Source organism: Heptranchias perlo, chromosome 22 (genome assembly GCF_035084215.1).
Source record: "Heptranchias perlo isolate sHepPer1 chromosome 22, sHepPer1.hap1, whole genome shotgun sequence".
In the NCBI taxonomy this organism is placed as follows: Eukaryota; Metazoa; Chordata; class Chondrichthyes; order Hexanchiformes; family Hexanchidae; genus Heptranchias; species Heptranchias perlo.
Window position 1 is genome coordinate 9,765,314 of NC_090346.1, and position 6,487 is coordinate 9,771,800.

At 41.6% G+C, this 6,487-nt stretch overlaps 1 protein-coding gene across 1 annotated transcript in view; it reads left to right on the forward strand.

Moving 5' to 3' along the window:
- Window positions 1–6,487, forward strand: part of LOC137340468 (uncharacterized protein C7orf50-like) — a 283,224-nt gene that overhangs the window by 38,867 nt on the left and 237,870 nt on the right. The gene's annotated exons all lie outside the window — the stretch shown is intronic.

Sequence of the window (6,487 nt, forward strand, 5' to 3'; positions counted from 1 at the left end):
GCAGATACAGAACCAATTGAACAGAAAATGCTGGAAAAGCTCAGCAAGTGAGGCAGCATCTGTGGAGAAAGAAACAGAGTTAATGTTTCTGGTTGAAGACCTTGCGTCAAAACGAAATTTGAGTTTTGACGATAGGTCTTCGACCAGAAACATTAACTCTGTTTCTTTCTCCACAGATGCTGCCTCACTTGCTGAGCTTTTCCAGCATTTTCTGTTTTTATTTCAGATTTACAGCATCTGCAGTATTTTGCTTTTGATTTAGAACCAATTGAAGCCCTCTTAACAAATCTTGGAGCTGTGCTAAAAGTTTCTCAATAAACATTGACTTGTGAGTTCTAGCTTGAGGAGTTCTTGATTCTAAAAAAAGTATCAAACTTTGACCTATTTAGTTTCTTACAGAATGCCTGACAGCCAGGTAATGTAGTAGCATATAAAATGAAAAAATTACGTTGTACTTAAAATGTACTTCTTCAAGATAACTCATTCAAAATTTATTGCATGAGTTATTTTGGGACAGCAAGAATTTATTTTATATCTGTTTTATCCCTGAAAAGAATTCCAATTTGGTTTTTTTTCAAAATTAAAGGAATAAGAATAAAGTTCTTCCTAACATCTGTCCTAAATGTTTCTTTCGCCAGCTTTGACCTAAGCCCCTTTGTTCCAGTGAGTTCATGCTGAGGAAAGGCTGCGTGAGCTTTGTGGTTCTCACATTGCGTTACATCGAGTCTACATCACAGAAAGAGGCCTTTCGGCCCTACTGGTCTATGCTGGTTTTTATGCTGCACACAAGCCTCCTCCCACTCCTCTTCATCTAATCCTATCAGCATAACCTCTGTTCCTTTCTCCCTCATGTGCTTATCTAGCTTCCCCTTAAATACATCTATACTATTTGCCTCAACTACTCCTTGTGGTAGCAAGTGCCACATTCTTACCACTCTTTGGATAAAGAAGTTTCTCCTGAATTCCCCATTGGATTTATTAGTGACTATCTTATATTTATGACCTCTAGTTTTGGACTTCCCCACAAGTGGAAACATTTTCTCTACGTCTACCCTATCGAACCCTTTCATTATCTTAAAGACCGCATAGCCTTCTCTTTTCTAGAGAAAAGAGCCCCAGCCTGTTCAGCCTTTCCTGATAAGGATATCTTTGCCTTTCTGGCATCATCCTTGTGAATCTGTTTTGCACCTTCTCCAATGACTCTATATCCTTTTTACAATATGGGGACCAGAACTGTGCACAATACTCCAAGTGTGGTGTGGACAAGTTTAACATAACTTCTCTGCTTTGCAATTCTATCCCTCTGGAAATGAACCCCAGTGTTTGGTTTGCTTTTTTTTTATGGCCGTTTTAACCTGCATCGCTACTTTTAGTGATTCGTGTATCTGTACCCGGAGATCCCTTCGCTCCTTTACCCCATTTAGACTCTTATTATCCAAGCAGTACATGGCCTTATTCTTCCTACCAAAATGCACCACCTCACACTTATCTATGTTGAAATTCATTTGCCAATTACATGCCCTTTCTGCTAGTTTATTGATGTCTTCTTGTATTTTGTCACATTCTTTCTTTGTATTAACTATACCTCCCAATTTGGTGTCGTCTGCAAATTTTGAAATTGTACTTTCGATTCCCGAGTCCTGAAAGTTTAAAAAATGTAGATCTGAAACGATGTGACTAGATTGCAATTTACTTCAGTGCATTTGATAATGTAGATGCATCATCAGTGAATTGTGTTGTCAGTTTTTTAAAAAAAAGTTACAAAAGCAGTTACATTGAAAATGACACTTCGAACAGTAATTTTATGTTCAATTTAAAAAAAAAATATATATATACACACACATTTATAATGTAGATCAGCATTAGCCTGTCAGAACATCAGTGGTGCCTTTCACACTAGAACTCAGAAACTATACAGTCTGCACCTTTCTGGAAAAACAAAACTCACGTTAAACTTCTCAATGGACATTGGAGGGGAAGACGATGAGCCCAGCATGTTTGCCTCCTAGTCCGTTTTTTCCCCCCAAAAGTGATGGGCCTTCCCAGTCAGAGTGTGGTGCACTTTCATCAGTGATTGCTTTCCAAGGAACTGGTAAACCTCATTTTCCAGAGATGGAGCAACCCACGAATAGACTTGTCCGCCATTGAAAACAGCAAAACTGCACTTCCTGTTAAAAGTCTGCAGATCTTAGATGGGTTGCCTGTTTTCTGGAAGAGAAGGCATGTTCCCTTTTCTCTGACCTCTGCTTCTCCCAAAAGCCAGAAAGAGGTGTACTATGATCATGTTGAGAACACTCAAATGGCCTCTTAACTTCACAGCCTTTCATAAAAGCATATAAATTTTAGCACAGAATGAGGCTATTTGGATCATAGTACTAGTGCTAGCTCCACATCAGAGCTATTGACTCTAATCCCATTTCCCTGCTCTTTCTCTGTACCATTTGATATTTTTTCTTGAAGCACTTAACTAAGTGCCTCTTAAATGTCATGATCCCTTCAGTAATTACTTGTGGGAATCCATTCCATGATTCTATTCACCTTTTGCATGAAAATATTTCCTCTGAACTTCCTTTTAAGCCTCTAGTACAAATCCTAAACTTGTGCCCTGCTTGTTACTGATTCACTGACCAGTGGCAATAATCTTTAACTGTTGAACACTTCTACTAGAATTGTTCCCCCAACCTTCTCTGCTCCAGTGAATAAAGCTATAGTTTTTCAAGTCTGTCACTGTTATACCTCCTCGTCTTTGGTGTAGTATTAGTAAATCTATGTTTCACCCTTTTCATGGCTGTAATATCCTTTTGTATATTTGGATCCAAGTGAGAAGGGGGTCTTGTTACCTGCTCCTCAGCTAACGTTGTTCTGCCCTGAGGATTTAGAGTGTTTTCTTGTGGACCACGCACACTCGGATCTTTCACTCTCTTCCTTGTCGGGAATGTACCTAGTGCTTGCTCCTTTTTAAGATGCTGCTTAAAACCTACCTCTTTGACCAAGCTTTTGGTCACGTGTCCTAATATCTTCCTTATGTGGCTCGATATCAAATTTTGTTTGATAGCGATCTTGTGAATGCCTTGGGACATTTTACTACGTTAAAGAATTAGTGCAAGTTGTTGACATCTCCTCTGTCAGTTCAACTGAGATTAACAGCTCATCAGAGTGGCACCAAAACAGATCTTTTGGCCCAATAAGTGGTGTTTTTCTTCCCAAGAGTTGCAAATTTAATCCCATACTCAACAGTCCTCATTTTCAGACAACTATCTAATTCCCTTTTAAAAATTCTTATGAATTCTGCTTCTACAGCCTTTTGTGGGAGAGAATTCCACATTCTAACCACCCTCTATGGAAATAACTTTTCTAACCTCCCCTTAATTCTTTTTACAGTGCTCTTAAGTTTGATCCCTCTCTTTAATGACTCATCGACCAGTTGAAACGGTCTAGTCACCATTGACTTTATCAGTCAATATTCATAATCTCGACCTCTGTCAGGCCATCATCTTACTCTTCTGTGCTGTGGTGAAAACAGCCACTAGCTTCTCCAACAAAAGCAGAAAATGCTGAAGAAGCTCGGTAGGAAAGAAGAGACAAGTTAACTTTGCAGGTGTAACCCTTCATTGAAAGAGGAAACATCAGAAGAGAGCAAGCATTTAAACAGGACCAGAACAAGAGGAAAGAGGAAAAATGCACACACAAGATGGGGGGAGTATTGGTGGAGATGGTCTCTACTTTATAAATTTATAAATGCCGGCCTCACCAGCGACGCCCACATCCCATGAACGAATAAAAAAAAATATGAAGGGAAGAAGGGGAAAAGAAACAAAGAACAGGTGAATATCTGAGACAATGAAGGTCATTGGGTCAATCAGGAGAAGCTGGTAAAACAGGATGCCGATCCTTCATCAGAACACTGGCTGGTAAAGGAACCTGCACCATTGGTGTGGGCCTGCCTCTCTCCTTCAGGCTTTTGGACTCCAGGTATTTCTTAATGAAACATTAACTCGTCTGTTCTCTTTACAGTTGCCGATTGACCTGTGTGTTTCCAGCCTTTGCTGTTGTTTTTTCAGATTTCCAGCATTTTGCAGTGTTTTGGTACCAAACCCCTGAATCCTTGTTTTTCACTGCTGTAATCTCTTATCCCTGGTAACATCTTAGTGAATCCACACTGCACCTTTTATATCCTTCCTACATCACAACAGTGACTACACTCAAAAAGTACTTAATTGGCTGTAAAGTGCTTTGGGCCATCCTGAGGTTGTGAAAAGCGCAACGTAAATGCAAGTTCTTTCACGTTACAGCCTTGCTTTTCTAATCTATACCTTTCGATACAAGAACAGCATGCGTTTATATCGCACCTTTAACGTAGTAAAACGTCCCAAGGTTCAGAACCAAGGATTCTGTTTGCCTTTTTTACGGCCTTATCTACCCGCACTGCCAGGTTTAATGACCTGTGTATGTATGTGTGTATATATTTTGTCCACATAGGGGAAGGAAGAACAAAGCAGAGGCCAGACACTTGCACAGCAACACGTAGCTAAAGGTAAGAACTTGGCAGAGTGGGAGATTAACCCATGTGACCGTGATCCTCTAGATAAATTTTATTTCCTGACGTCGGTATGAGCATCTTTCAGCCTTGCTTTTAGTGTCGATTTTTTTTTTTTTTTGCCAATTTGCTCCCTTCCTCTCCTTGCCAGACTACATTTCCATGGTGTCAGCCGTGGCTCAGTGGGTAGCACTCTCGCCTCTGAGTTAGAAGGTTGTGGGTTCAAGTCCCACTACAGACACTGGAGCACATGATCCAGGCTGGCACTCCAGTGCCGTACTGAGGGAGTGCTGCACTGATGGAGGTGCCGTCTTTCAGATGAGACGTTAAACCGAGACCCCGTCCACCCTCTCAGATGGACATGAAAGATCCCATGATAATATTACGAAGAAGATTGTCCTAGCCAATATTTATCCCTCAACCAACATCACTAAAACAGATGATCTGGTCATTATCACATTGCTGTTTGTGGGAGCTTGCTGTGTGCAAATTTGCTGCTGTGTATCCTACAACAGTGACTACACTTCAAAAAAAGGAAGTGCTTCTTTGGCTGTAAAGTGTTTTGGGATGTCCTGAGGTTGTGAAAGGTGATGTATAAATGCAAGTTCATTCTTTCTTCTGTTATCCTCCTGTACTTTGCCCAAGTGGCTATTGGTCATGTATGAACCTTGATGGCGAGTGTCGGCAGGCTATTTTATTGTGGGAGCGTCACTGGTGGGCCTGATGACTACAGATGTACCATTCCGCAGGGTGCTTTGGATAGTAATGAAATGTAGGAACTTCAGCTGAGGTTCTTTCCTTTAGCCCATAGGCGCTGAGGCCACCTGGAGCTCTGCTACCACTGCCTGTCCCGAGATCGGCCAACTCCGCATGGACTGGGATTCAGACTTGGCACCTTCCTGGTCTCAACGGCTCATAAACTCACAGCTTTAGAAGTTGCAACATTATTTTTTTAAGACTGCCAAAACCTCTTCAAACTGACATAATGTTTGATCTATCTTTTACCTTTCTTAATTGCATCATCTGCAAATGTTGAAATTCATGCAATTTGGAAGATTTATTTGCTTTGTCACTGAAAAGATAATTCCTATATGTCACCTGAAACTACAGTGATGCTGTAATGCTCCATCCCTCTCCTTGGCCACTGTCTGAGGCTGAACCAGACCATTCGCTACCTTGATGTCCTGTTTGACCCTGAGCTGAGCCCATAATCCTTCCATCACCAAGACCGCCTACTTCCACCTCCGTAGTATCGCCCATCTCCACCCCTTCCTCAGCTCATCTGCTGCTGAAACCCTCATCCATGCGTTTGTTACTTCTAAACGCGACTATTCCAATGCTCTCCTGGCTGGCCTCACACCTTGCACCCTCCGTAAACTTGAGCTCATCCAAAACTCTGCTGCCCGTATCCTAACTCCCATTCACACTTCACCCTTGTGCTCGCTGACCTACATTGGCTGCTGGTCTGGCAACGTTTGAATTTAAAATTCTCATCCTTGTTTTCAAATCCCGTCATGGCCTCACCCCTCTCTATCTCTGTTACCTCCCCAGCCCTACAACCCTACGAGATCTCTGCACTCCTTCAATTCTTGCTTCTTGCACATCCCCGATTTTAATCGCTCCACCATTGGCGGCCATGCCTTCAGCTGCCTATGCCCTAAGCTCTCGAACTCCTTCCCTAAACCTCTCCACCTTGCTACCTCTCTTCTCCTTCTAAGGCACTCCTTTAAAACCTACCTCTTTGACAAAGCTTTTAGTCACCTGTTCTAGTATCTCCTTATGTGTTTTGGTGTCAAATTTTGTTTGTTAACGTTCTTATGAAGTGCCTTGGGACGTCTTACTACGTTAAAGATGCTATATAAATGCAAGTTGTTGTTGTGTGTCTCTTTCTCTCTCTTTTCTCTCACTCTCTCACTCTCTCACTCTCTCGTCTGTCTGTCTCTGTCAATA